The 14,075-nt window shown below is 36.7% G+C and overlaps 1 protein-coding gene across 28 annotated transcripts in view; it reads right to left on the bottom strand.

Moving 5' to 3' along the window:
* LOC139122713 (zinc finger MIZ domain-containing protein 1-like) overlaps positions 1–14,075 on the bottom strand; it is a 244,980-nt gene that overhangs the window by 84,269 nt on the left and 146,636 nt on the right. For 3 of the 28 annotated variants that reach the window (XM_070688350.1, XM_070688348.1, XM_070688347.1), the window contains exon 1: positions 6,349–6,591. The exons of 21 other annotated variants lie outside the window; for them this stretch is intronic. The gene's annotated coding sequence lies outside the window, so the exon portion shown is untranslated. Of the gene's footprint in view, positions 1–6,348; positions 6,625–14,075 lie in introns of those variants that run through there. 4 more of the 28 variants (XM_070688339.1, XM_070688335.1, XM_070688353.1 and 1 more) reach the window with 3 other exon arrangements.

Below are 14,075 nucleotides of genomic sequence, written 5' to 3' on the forward strand. Positions count from 1 at the left end.
CTGTATAATCTATCTAGATCATGATATCAGCTCAAATTTTTATTACCTGGTAAGCAATTTTTCATGCTTCTGAAATTTTCAACAAAAAATCTGAGGTCAATGGCCTGCCTGATCTGGTAATCATTTCTCATTTTTTTATGGAAATCCGTTTGAATTGTTCTGCGTCATTCACCTGTTTTGAAGATCATTATCCCAGCAGGCGAATGATTGTCAATTTACATTTGATGATGTCATTTGGTGGGTTTAAAGGGCCAATAACTATAACTTTTGATCATAATTTCATTATGATTTCTTTAAAAACAGCTCTGTTTTCTTATTCTACTCCCCACAGTAAATGTATTCTGATATACAAGATATCAGCCTTTCCAACAAAATGCACTATGTGCAATGCAATATCAGAGTCGACAAATGAATTCTTGTCTGAGCTAAAATTCATTATTGACCAATAAAATTGTACACTAAACAGATACAGACTGTATTAACAAGCTGAACATTGGGCGTTTTACATGACTTTGAGAATAGAACAAGACTGCATTTTTTATGGACAGAACAAAAATGCAAGAATATATATCATTATCAAAAGCTACTGCTGATGGAGCTGGAATAGATGATATATTGTATACATCAACAGGGGAAAAAATCACCAAAATGGTCTGAAAATAAAGTTCGAAACAGACCACAGACAAAAGAGGAAGGACATATATGTATCATATGTGAGCAGTCTAAGTGACTCACATCCACGATGGAATTGCAAAACCAATAATATATAAGAATGGGGATCTCTATGTTCACAAGCAGGTTAGCTATAGTACCAGTATATCAACCAAAACATAGCTTTTTTTAAAATTAGCAAGAGTATATTTTGGTGCTGTACACTTGCGCTGTAGCCTGTTCAGGAGGAAATACTTCAACAAGAATCAAGCCGCTCGTGTGAAACAAAATTTTCAACAATATGTTTAAAGAATCGGTAAATTGTTTTGTTTGGCATACAGCTGACTTTAAAGAAGACAAATGGAAGGTTTTGAAGGTCTGTTACATCCCAAAACACAAATGATCACTATTCCGAGACAAAATCTACAACTGAAAGAGGAAGGGAAGATTCTCATCACAAAACAAAGATACATGGTCTGTTCCTTAAATGTGCTGCACATTTTTTTTCCATTCGAAATTAATATTTAATCAATAGCACTTCTATATTGTCCAAGTTTTTGAGTTTGTTGCGCAATCTTTTTTTTCCCCTGAAAGTTAATTTTTAGATAAGAGTACTTCGTAGATTATCAAAGGAAATTACAAAATTATTCCAATCAAGATATACTGCAGGACTTTGCAGCGGGAAGGAAAATAAACATCAAAAATCCTGTTGATTTATAACTGTTTCACTTCTACAAAAGGGCACGTTTCTTCTGGGCGGCTGTTCAGTTGGTATTTCCCCCCAGTTTAATACTGTATTCTCTGCTAAGTGTACACACACCTGATATTCAGTAACAATAAGCCCATTCTTTGGACCAAACCTTCCGACAGTTCATTTTAATGACCTCAAAGTCACGACATGTTAGTTTCTCTAAGAAACAATGACAGAATTAATCAGTGGAATGGGTGGAGGGCCCTAAATCATGGTTGGGTGGTTATTTCCGAGACAACACCTGTGCACCATGGTTGCGTGAATACAGTCAGAGTGCTGCGTCATCAAGTACTGTACAGTGCTTTCAGAGTTTCAACTGCGACCACCGTGACCCAAAACGATTGTGCAATTGTATACCCCCACCCCGAAAATTTCCTGATTGTCGGTCAGCAGAAATATTTTTTTTGTAATTAACAGACAAAATGTCAAATTCTGCGATACTTTGCTCTGCTCTTCCCGTTGCTCAAATACAGTACACCAGTTTGCTGGAAAGCAATGCGGACAACATTCTAAAATCAACATGTGTACTTGTAAAACATACAGAAAATGTTTGAACAGTGGACCGATAGTGTATCTGCGACAGCTTAATCACGGCACTTGCAGGGAATATATTTGTCCTAATTATACCTACATTTTGAGACGTATCACACCGACAAAGACAAGCTCATATCATGTGGGTATTTGTTTACCTCGAACTACAAAATGTGCACGTAATCTGCATCATCCAACAAAAACTAAAATCCCTCGCCTCCAAACTGATCTTCAGGGCACTTTAGCATTAGAATATCAATGAACACAACATGGATGTGAATGATTACATCTATAGCTGATACTATGCTTGATAATTTCCAATCATTGCACTCTTTTCCACTCTTGATACCCGATTATCAGAGAAAATAATTTCCCCCCTGGCTTGAACTATAGTCAGTGGAAAACGACAACAACTTTCAAAATGCAACAAAAAGTGCACAGAGATTTGGCAAATTCACGTATCTGGATAATTCTGAAGGTTTTATGATGCTACAACTTAGCAATCGACCATTTATAACCGCAAATAATGGCAGAGCGAAACTCTACAGTGTTGCTGACTGCTGATGTAATGCTCGGCTTGGGTGCCTGCGAAATTATTCATCGTCGACTTGAAGTGATAAATAAATGTTTGGGGAAATTGTGAGTGGTCTCAAGGGACGAATAAAACAGACAGATCAAAAAATACAATATGACATTGAGCAATCATACAATGTACTTCGAGGAACTGAGAAATGATGAACAGAAATAAAAGAACTTGTGAGTCTGACCTCATAGGAGAAGTAAGTGACAGGGTGAATTATTGGGCAGGTATATTTATTGGCATGAACTGGGAGCACACACGTACCACTGCACATGTTTAATTGTTAACTGAGAATTACCCGGCGCGAGGGGGCATGCTGCGACAAATTCTCCCTCCGTTATCTGAACAAACTGGCTAATATCATAATTACCTGGAGGTAGTCAAGCACAAGATCCCAATACAGCGATGTTTGGAAATTAAATTACCTATTAAAGAGAGATCGGCTGATGCTTGGCAAAAAAGTCAGTTGAAATGCTGTTTTGTTTGTCTCTGAATAACCAGGCCTGGTATCAAGGCAAGTCTTGACATTTTGGGAAATAAATTTCAACAGCGGATTAATACTAGATTTTATATTTTTTTGCTTTACTTTGTTTGTTAAAAAAAAGGAGACCTTTGAATACAGTTCAAAGGGCAGCTCTGCGGACAATAGATACACACATGGAATGCTGCAACTAGGTTCAAAAAACAGCCACATACCAAGCTCGGCACACTCTAGGTCCACTGGAAGGACCAATGAGATTCAATGGAGGACTGCAGACGACAAGGACACATACTTGTTGTAACTTAAACTCCGGGTGGGGTGAAATTTCTGCACTACTTTGTCTCAGATACAGCCGATGGGGCATCTCCTCGAGATGAAAATAACCTGACCCTGACTGCTTTCTGTCCAATGCAAAATATTACCAGAAATTTGAGCTTCAGACGAAATCTGCCGACATCAGGGCTCTGTAGTTTGGTGTGCTCCTTGCAAAAATATTCAACCAATGTTGAAGTTCACAAAGCAATATCAATGGCACCAAAAGTCCCCTGCAGTAACTGCCTACACGTGGATTCAGACTCAATTGAGATATAAGTCAAATATCAAATGAAACAAAGAACTTGTCAAAATAAATGGAAACATTTACAGACAAAATATTGTAAAACATTTAAACACAATGTTGGAATTACTGTGTATTTTGAGGACGGTTTGCATTGGGAGTTGCTATTTTTGGAACTTGGCTATAGTACCAGAATGTGACTATGTCCTAAATACTGTGATGAATTGGCTGAAGCTATTGTTGAACAATTTCAGTTGAGTTGTTGAGAGAATGTAATTGTCAAATGTACTACACAGTATCTGTATGCATGTATATGTATGTCATCGCCAATATGAAGAAGTCACTACACTTATGGAAGCCACTGATATAAATTTCAACATCAGGGAGCCATACATACATGACTCAACGTGTAAAGCCCAAATACTTTCCTTCATCCCAGAGAACAGCCTCTCAATTTTCCAGCTGCTGCAAAATTCCGTACGGCTGCAGCAATGACCACCAACCCACCCTACACAGAACACAAGGCACCATAACCACTGTAAACAGCCAGCCCTGACACCATGATTCCCCGACTCAAAAACATGTGTTGCAACTTATGTAAGCTAATTAATCGCAGATCAAAACAATTTGGGCAATTGTTTTAATTGCCTCATTACACATATCACTGATTCAATTACAAGAACAAGCCAACCATACCCCAGTAACAATCTGTTACACTATATGGGTATTTATCCCCTCGCTGCAATAAAGTTAATCCGCCCCTGCCCTATTGTTGTTAAAACTTCACAGCCATGCGAAACTGTGTGTGTATATATATGTGGGTGTGTGTGTCTGTGTGTGTATGTGAGTGTGTATATATAATATACCGCTACATGTGTATATATAAATTATATATATGTGTGTGTGTGTGTGTGTATATATATATACAATAATATATATGTGTGTATATACTGATATATACATATATGTGTGTATATATATTGATATATACATATTCACATGTATTTCATTATATATATATATATATATTATATATATATATATATATATATATATATATATATATATATATATATTGTATATTTACTCACACACTCAAAACATACTGTGTATGTATACATTAACATTTTAATATTTCAAATTTGAGACAATGTCCAAGCTTTCGTCCCTCAATTAAAATGTAAGTGATATTTATGCTATTAAATAACAAGCCAATTAAGTTGATAGCCGTGTTACACACAAAGTCAGATACTTTTTGGCAAAAGAAATAATGAAATATTCCTTCTAGTTGTGTTTATCAACACCCTGGATTTCATACAAATGTAATGTGATTGTTTAAGGGTCACTTTCTCCATCAAGGTCACAGGGAAATGGTTTGAGAAAACTTTTCAAGAGTATCAAACATGTTGCCATGGTAACACCATGGGATCCCATGGTAATTTATCATAGTCATTCATCTTATGGTAAGGTGCCCTCTCCACAGTCGATTTGATTAATATAACTGTCAAATTCAAAAGCAATGATCTTGACTGAGTTCATAAAAATTTGGGCTTTTTGCTCACAGAATCACAATTATAGCAAAAATGATACAAATTTATTCAATGCCTGTATTTACTCACATGAAGGCAAAGGGTTTATAAATTATAGAATTTAATCATCTAAACTTGAATTATTAAAAAAAATCAATTGATAAGGCATACAACTGATGCATTTATGAATGAATCTGTGTTTATGCCGTGGTATAAATATAAACGCGAGGATATAAGTCGACAGCAGTGCAGACATGCGTACACCAGATGACATGCACTGTGTAAAACATGTAGTAGGAAGGATGAAAGAGTAGTATTAATCCTGTCAGTGCTGTAATTTTTCCCACCAAAATCTTAGTGCAACATTTTACCAATTTTTATGAATTTTCTGTAATTTTTTTGATAATTTTGAACCAAATGGTCATCACATTTTATCGGCTACAGTTTCTTATCAAAATTTTGGCAAAAATCTTTACAAATTGACTGGGATATGTTTTTCAAAGGCGACAAAAGACTGACTTTGGCGCTCGAAGGGTTGAGGAATTGACTGATGTGATTTAATCAGAGCTGGATCAGATCCGATACAAACGACAACAGATTGAGGTAACAGTGTGTACAATATAAGAGCGTTAACACTAAAGCTGATAACAGCAGTACAAAAATTGATGCACATTTTAACATGTCTGCATACGCACACTAACAGGCATACACATACACACGCACGACACATACATACGATAGCGATATGCAGATATTTTAACAACGGGAAACTTGAGAAAGGGAAAATATGCCGGTCACTGTGTCACCTCTGGCCCCCACAAGAGCCGATTAACGCTGATTACTTAAATATGGCAAACTTGTGATCCTTATCAAGACTGAGCTACACACTGGCTGTTCATTATGTTAGCAATGTGTGAAAGGTGTTAAAAGACCATTTCAGGTGAACCACCTAAGGTCCTATTCAACAAACGTGCGATATCACCAGTAACGCCAGGTACTCAATGTCATGAAACAATAATTAACACAACATTCAAAATCAAACAATCAGTCATTGAAAATCAGGGACAATACAACATCATAAGCGTAAGCTCCACACTAAAAAAAATCATTTAAAAATATTCTACTGATAACAAGAAATCAACAGTTTTGTACAGAAGTTGTTTTTTTACCCGGCTTCTTGCTGTAGGCAAGTCAATTACAGAGCAGTCACAGAAGTCCGTGGAGGACCTTATAATCAACAGCCAAAAATTGTACTATTTATATACTCACATGTATTGCCTATGGAATCCCCCTTACGGAGCTTAAAAGAGGATTATTTTTTTGTCAACACTTTTGACAGTTCTCCACACACAGTCAGGAATGGTCATGCCACATGGTCAAGTCTCCAAAATTATTTCATTTCCGATATCTCAAATGGGAAAACGTCGAAAAAAAATTAGCCAGCCAGGGGTTTTGCAGTGTATATCCAGTTGGGGCTGTTGTAGTTGATAATAGTGACACTAGTTATATAGTGAACTGACACCAGGTTTTTTTGTCAATATTAACATGTAGTATGATCAACTGATGGTATTAGCCACTAAATGCATGGGGGCATTCCACTTTCTTGTGGGGGTGTACAGCTACCACGCACAGGTGATGGAATTCCCACTCAGCCAGAACATGACCGTGCTATATAATTACTCTGTTCTCTGTACGCTGCAGCAGTCCTTTTTTTCGACTGCAGACGGGACACTTTTCAGACGACCCTGGCAGATGAATCTGCATTTCGAATCAGGGATTACCTCCCATAACCTTTTAGGTTTCCATTCTCCCCTTTCTTCAGAAACCCCAAGGAATGCTTTGTTTATAAATCACATGCCAGTCTGCGGTGAAGTCAGAATTACCTTATTTGGGAAGGGGTCAAGGGTCGGACGGCTGCCTCTTTGACATAGTCAGGTTTCTATGTAGTAGGACACATGTACTCACTTGCCATAGATTGTAACAAACAAAAGGCCCAGAATAAACCCTGCTAAATCAATACAGGGTTTTTTCAAACTGACTCTAGGAGTCATTTAGTTTCCAAGCTAGACACACGGAGTGGATTACACTTTGAACCTTGTACTGGTTGACAGGCTATAGGGGACTGAATTACGGCAGTTCTTAGCATGTGAAATGGATCTCCCTTGGTTGGTTTATCGGCGCTCATTGAATAGAGTACACACAGATAGCACTGAAGTACTTCCAAGTCTCTTGCTCTATTGGCGCATAACTGTTGCTATGTTACACTGCCCTGAGCAGCCAATCCAAACATTTTAAAACGGTTGCCATGGGTACCAGGAGTGAACCCTTCTCCAGACTCCCCTCCTCCCCCACTGTTCACCCCTATTGCCACGGCAACGGAGGAATTCGACATGTGCCATTGGTACTAGATCAATTAGTTCCAATGTTTCTCAGAGCAGAAGTCGCATGCGCTGAGTAACTCCGCCGAGCCTGCTCAGCTCAAAATTAGATCATCTCCATCACCATAGCAACACTTCACACTCCGATACACATCCCTATATGAAAAGTGAACCAAAATAGAAATTGATCACCTTGATGAATCGATACTCGAAACTCTCGCGATTCTTTGCCGATAATTTCTGAAGGAAACGTCACACATATTTATTGGGATACGAACCTCCTTGTTTGACTTTCTGCAAGAAGGAAAATAAAACTGACTGACTTACTAATAAGTATTAAACCTCCCGCCTGCTTGTATACATGAAGCTTTGAAACTTCAGTTTATTTTCACCGACTTCTAGAGCTGAGCCACAAGTCTATCAAGATTCAAAATACGACACGTAAACAAAACCCCCTACTTCAGTTTTAGACTTTGAACACTTGGGTGTGACTTTACTTGTACATGTAGTTCATTTTTCAGTCAAAGAACTTAGAATCCCCCTCCCCCTTTCCCCCTTAAAATGCCAATAAATTTGTTGAAATGATCTTCTTTTGACATCCACCAGTAGGTGTATTTTGTTTTATTGTCCCTTTGATCCACTGTATGTACAATGGGCATCTTTGTTTTTTCAAGGAGCTCATATATTCTCCAAACTGACGACTTGACACTGTAAAAACTTTGCAGTATAAAAAAAACCCTCCAATTCAAACAACATTATCTGCACTCAAGGCTGCTCCCAATTCAAAATATTGCATGTTCAATGTGTCTAAATCTTGTTTAAAACTTACCAGGAGGTGTACAAACTTTATCAAACTCTGTCCTAAGTGGTAGGATACACTTGATCAAAATTTACCAAAAATGCACTTCAAAAATACACTTCAAAAAAAGTCTGTTACAAACTATAATTTTGGTCTCCATCGATTTCTTGTCGTCAAAAAAACAAATGAGAAACGTCTCAGTGGTAGTGAACTTCATGGATCATGGAATCGTACAGTGAAAATTTGATAAGAAGTTAGAAAGCTCATTTACATGATATCAAAAACAACAACAAGAGAATCCTCTGTCTGATTGGTACGATAACATAAAAAGTAAATGCAAAACCGAAAACAAAATGCAGTGAAGTTTACATTATCTGATAATCTGTTAAAGTACATTTATTATCTTAGAAAACAATTTATATTACCTGATAATCTATTACGTTATAACAGAAAACTATTCATGTCCTACATTTAAAAGTTTTTAAAATATTTATGACAACTTTATTTGATTATGTGAAGATAAAGAAACTATGCTTTTATTACGCAAATATTCTAGGAAGCAAATGAATCCCTTGATACAAATATCTGTCTCATCATTTTGAACAAATTTTGGCAGGCAATCCAATGCATGTTAAAGACAAGTAATAGAAAGAGAACCACTCATTGAAAGTGTCTCTCATATCCTGAACGATACAAGTATACGATAGTCTTTTTAAGTAAACTCATGCTCATTTTAAGGAATGCTGGGATTATCAGAGAACAGATATCTTTGTCAACTGATGAGATCGATGGCTCTCTACTCAACTCTTCTCTGATGATGCCGTGGCTTTTTGCCCTATGCATTATTTGTGTCTGTCAGGGAACGCGCTGACCTCGGGGGGTCATGCATAACGGTTGGAACGCGGGCAAAATCAGATAGAGTAGGGGGGAATCTTTCACTGATTGCGAAATCAGTTGCCCGTGAAGATGGCAAATCTGTCGCGATTGGCAGCGTTAGGGAGAGCAAAGTGTGCTGGGAATACATTTACGGAATGCGGGGTGAGAATAGTGTGGGTAATTATGGCAGCTAAACGCGACACGAATTCATGGCTTGGCCATAAATCCTGGAGTAGTTAGTTGTCGGCAAAGGATTCAATGGTGAATTCCGTGAATCAGTATAAGTGAGTGAGGTCTGTCCACAGCACATCACTCTAACATTCAACATCAACGAGGGGCCATTTTCATTCCTGAACTGTGGTTAAGTTCCATTGTTTTCCAGGACTTGGCTAGTCTACTTCCATAACTGGAGGGGTGATGGATCTCTCCTGCCTTCATACAACCTCCTACGAGATTGAGAGCTATTGAATTTGTGCGATCCCTCACATAGAAGTTGAAATAAAGTTATCACACTTTTGTTTTCCACAGCAAATTGCAAAGAGCAAAGCAGAGAAATTTAATCTCAAAGTCTAGCTGTGCAGAAACAATGTACCACGCAAAATCATCATCATCTTCTTCAAATCTTTCCAGTAAGAACATAAAAATTAGCTTTATCATGATAGATTTGCCACATTGGGTTTGAATAAAAAAATGCAAAGCAATCTGCAAAATTCAGTCTACAGGTTTCATTGTCACTACAGCTCAGACATTCTAATGAAGACAGATAAGAACCCCGGGATCTAACAAGGTGAAAGGTTACTTTCCAAATTCTACCCAGAAGATAAAGATCTTCCCATCATGACAGGTGCCTTACTTATACTCAAAGGTTTCCAGGAAACGTGCTGCAAAACCAGTCTTTTATTCTCTACCATGACAGGTACATATGTCAGTCTTTGTAGTAAATTACAAAACAACACGTGGCATTTTAAAGTGTACATTTTGTTCCAAAATTGTCGGAGAAATCACCAGACAATACCAGTAAATGGTAAGAACATTTCTGATACAGGCATACACAGAGATGAAAAATATCTTCTCAAACTATGTGTACTAAGCCCATATATGAATGTGTATTGTAAATAAATACATTTTTGATCTTTTGCCAACAAATTTTCCATTACCATTGCACATAAAATTTTTAGACATTACATTTATTGCTGCGTGCCTAATGGCATCTCTGCTGTTTGAGTCCTTGAAATCTTTACCCCAGAGCAACAGCATCACATTTTGTGTAAGTGCTCACTGTTTTGTTTATGGAAATTAAACTTGAAATAAAACCTTTTTTGTCTTGGAATATCAAACAAAGGAAGTTTCCTGCCAAAAAGACACTCTCTACATTGGTTTAGAATTGTATTAAAATGTAACAAATATACTGAAAATTTTTGAGGAAAAGTTGGCAGCAGACTGCAATTATGTAGGCTTGTTAAAATAGTCATTTTAGCTACATCTTGAGCAAGTATCAAGAATGTACATATGATACAAGAATACTACGGGTAGAGCTGTCTTGTCAATATCTATACATTTCTCTGCTGTTGTGTTTTCTTGATGAAAATATCATAGTGATCTGCTGATGGTCAAGTTCATCCACCAATTCATCTCAAATAGTGTACCAAAGCTCACTTTGAATATTGAGGCTAATTTCTATGCAGAAAACAATCTTCATTTTTAGTCGCAGCCAGTATACTACTGTTTTTGCTAGTTTAGATGGCGTATTAAGTCAAGAGGACCTCTATTTTTTCTGTTCTTACATGTTGCAGGCAATTTTTATCACAAGATATTTCAAACTACATAGTATTAGTTCAGAATTTCCATTTGCAATTATAAGGAAAAAACTTACAAATGCGGCAGTTCTGGTAGCGAAGTGAAAAGTGACAACTTCACAGAGGAAATAAAAATGTAAGGGCACGGTCAATTATGATCTGTATGCTGCTACCCTCTCGAGAAATGATAATGACCCACTTGTTAATGAAGTCATCCTTGTTATATTACAGAAAACTGGGCAGTTTTAACTTCTGTCATGAGTTCATGCTGGTTGTTAAGAAGTTTCTTAGAAACCCAGGTGTTCAGGAACAATAACTTCTATGATGATTGGGACTGAGGTTCAGATCCTGGTTTCAAACACAATGAATGCCTGTGTGAATCACATTTCTACGTCACATTCCAAATCATTTTGTAATGCCATGTCTCACAAAATATACACCTTTCAATGAGCATCAACTTTTGATTCAATTCTCACTTCGATTTTTTGATTTTATTTAATTATGATATATAAACTCACAGCACTTTACACAAAACAAAATTAACGCACAGTGAAAACAAATTGCAAGAATTACAATATCAAAATTTTTAAAATAAATAATATCAAATATGTCTACTTTTGAGCAATACCGTAAACAATTTCTATCATAGCCTTGGTCAAATTTGTATTACGGTGACAGGAAAAAAACACTTGTGGTGGAAGATTGGGAAAACACTTGAACAGTTCCAAAACTAGACTGAAAGAGTCAATTATCAAATTAATACAGAAAATTTGAATTTAACGAGATCGGATAAGATTAAATATCAGATTTATTTTAATCAGACAATTCTCAACAATGTGCTTTTGAAACTCTAGTGGGTGCTCTTGCCGATGTTTTAAAGAACATGGGTGAAAGAAATGCCAAGGGAAGCCTGCTGGTAAAATTAATGTTGTTTGCTATGCTCTCCACAATATTTTGACAGTGAGCCCCAAGCAACAGAGCGAGGAACCTCAATAGACTTCAGCCAAGATATGCAGTTCTGAACACAAATAAGTCTGCCTCATGCTGGTCATCTTGTACCAAGTGGTGCATAGACGTCCTTGCTATAATGACATCTTTTCAAGTTCTCATTCGTTCCCCCTAAAACCGTATCTGCGTTGATCTGCGACAAAATTGTCACATTAGCAGGAAAATCCAGAAACAGAAAAGTGGTAAAAGGAATTGGTTTTGTTTCAAAATGGATTTGTGATGACAAAGTGAATGTAAAAAGGGTTATTCCTTCACACTTGTACGGTGACTGAACTTTCTTGTGATACAATACTTTTTGGCAGACTCAATAAAACTTTCCAAAAGCATTGTTATATTGCCCAACCCACCCATTTAAAAGAGCTATAATTCCTTCTCTTTATTTCCTCCCCTAGCCAACCCTCACCCCCCACAGTGTCATAATGCATCTATACATTTGTATCATCATACTTTACTACAAATTACACAGAATCAGGTTCACTGATTTGTGACAAGAAATCAGAGTCAATCTTGCAGAATACAGGGCTGGGTGAAATACCTTACAAGTATAAGAATGTGCACAAAACATCAAAATCAGTTAAGTTTGAAAGGGTTCGATGTGCCATCTTCTTATAATATTGTTGTCACTTTTCACCAATGGAAGAGAGTGTGCATTTAACTAGAGACTTACATGTACCATGCATGTCGAAATATTGGTCAACCCGCCAACTTTCCTGTTTTTTTCCAGGGGTTTCACCTTTTCACCAACATGGTTTGTTCGAAACCTATTGTTATTAATGGTAAATTTGGACCTGTTTACATGGAATTGGGGGTGAACAGGTTAACGTATGTCTGTATTTGTAAATCTGATTTTGCATTGTTTCTGGTAGTTTCTGGAAACTATTTCTTCATTTTACTCACTTATATTGTGAAGGCAAGGATATTTGTCAGTGAACATATTACCAGGTTCCAATTGGTAAAACATGTTATATAATTTCTAACCGAATATTGGACGAAAGTGCACAAAAAGAATGAGTGCTGCTCTAAAAATTTTGCTCTCTGTCAATAGAAAGGATATGCAATGGAATGCACAGGAGAGAAAAGATTCATTTTTTCCCTCAGCATTCTTGTTTTATGATGCACATTTTTTCTCTCAGCACTGACTAAATTTTGCTAAATTTTTAACAAATATTCAATACCACACACTTTCTTTTACAAAAACAAAATTTATAAAAATTCAAAGCAAATTTAGCAAAGGAAATAAAGAAAACAGGTACCAAATATTTTTTTTGCAATGAAATTCTGATACACATATTCCCAGCATACGGCACACCGCAGAGGAAGCACAACCAGAGTTTACGAGAATCCCTTCATGATGGAAAAACAACCCAAGAGGTTATCAAAAAATATTGGGATTGAAAGGAATTTTAATGTCTTACATGTGATCAAAGTGCAGTCATGTATTACAGTAATACGGCAGGCAGTGAAAGGTTTCCGTAAAAAGATGATGGATTTTGTGCAATGGATGCCGATGGATAACATGGAAAAAACGTTGAGGTGTTCAGCGAAGTAAATCTAAAGAACAGCCTCGATCTGTACTTATAGAAAAGCAATACACTGATCTGAACTGACTATTTATTTCAGATTTCATTGAAGATTTCGAAAATATATCCCTTGAAAGATGTCTTTCTCCTAGGATATTTCTACTACACAATCATCTGCATCAATGGCTGCATACAGAATGCACTGTTCTGCAGGGAAGGAAGGGATATTGGATGCAGCGCGGAGTATCTCGCTTGCAAACATATTTATAAAAATACAGCCTCCGAAATATCAAATAGCTTACTTTTGCAAATCCAGGCACAAACACTGTCAAAATCTCATGTTATTTATGCAAACAGAGATTGACATAAATGTAACATTCTGTTGCTGTAGCTGGCAATTTATTCATAAATTCACGTTTTTTGTCATTCTTAAACAGGAAACAGACTGTCAACTACTAATACTATATATTTGATAGCAATCAACAACACTACTGTATTCTAAACAGAAGACAACTTGCGGTTCTGAATTACTAGGTAAATTTGGATGGATTTTACTCTGAAAGTTCCAAAGAACTTGCCAGTTTTTTTCTTATAATAATCATGTACACTTCACAATTAC

The sequence above is a fragment of the Ptychodera flava genome, chromosome 22 (genome assembly GCF_041260155.1).
Source record: "Ptychodera flava strain L36383 chromosome 22, AS_Pfla_20210202, whole genome shotgun sequence".
Lineage (NCBI taxonomy): Eukaryota > Metazoa > Hemichordata > Enteropneusta > Ptychoderidae > Ptychodera > Ptychodera flava.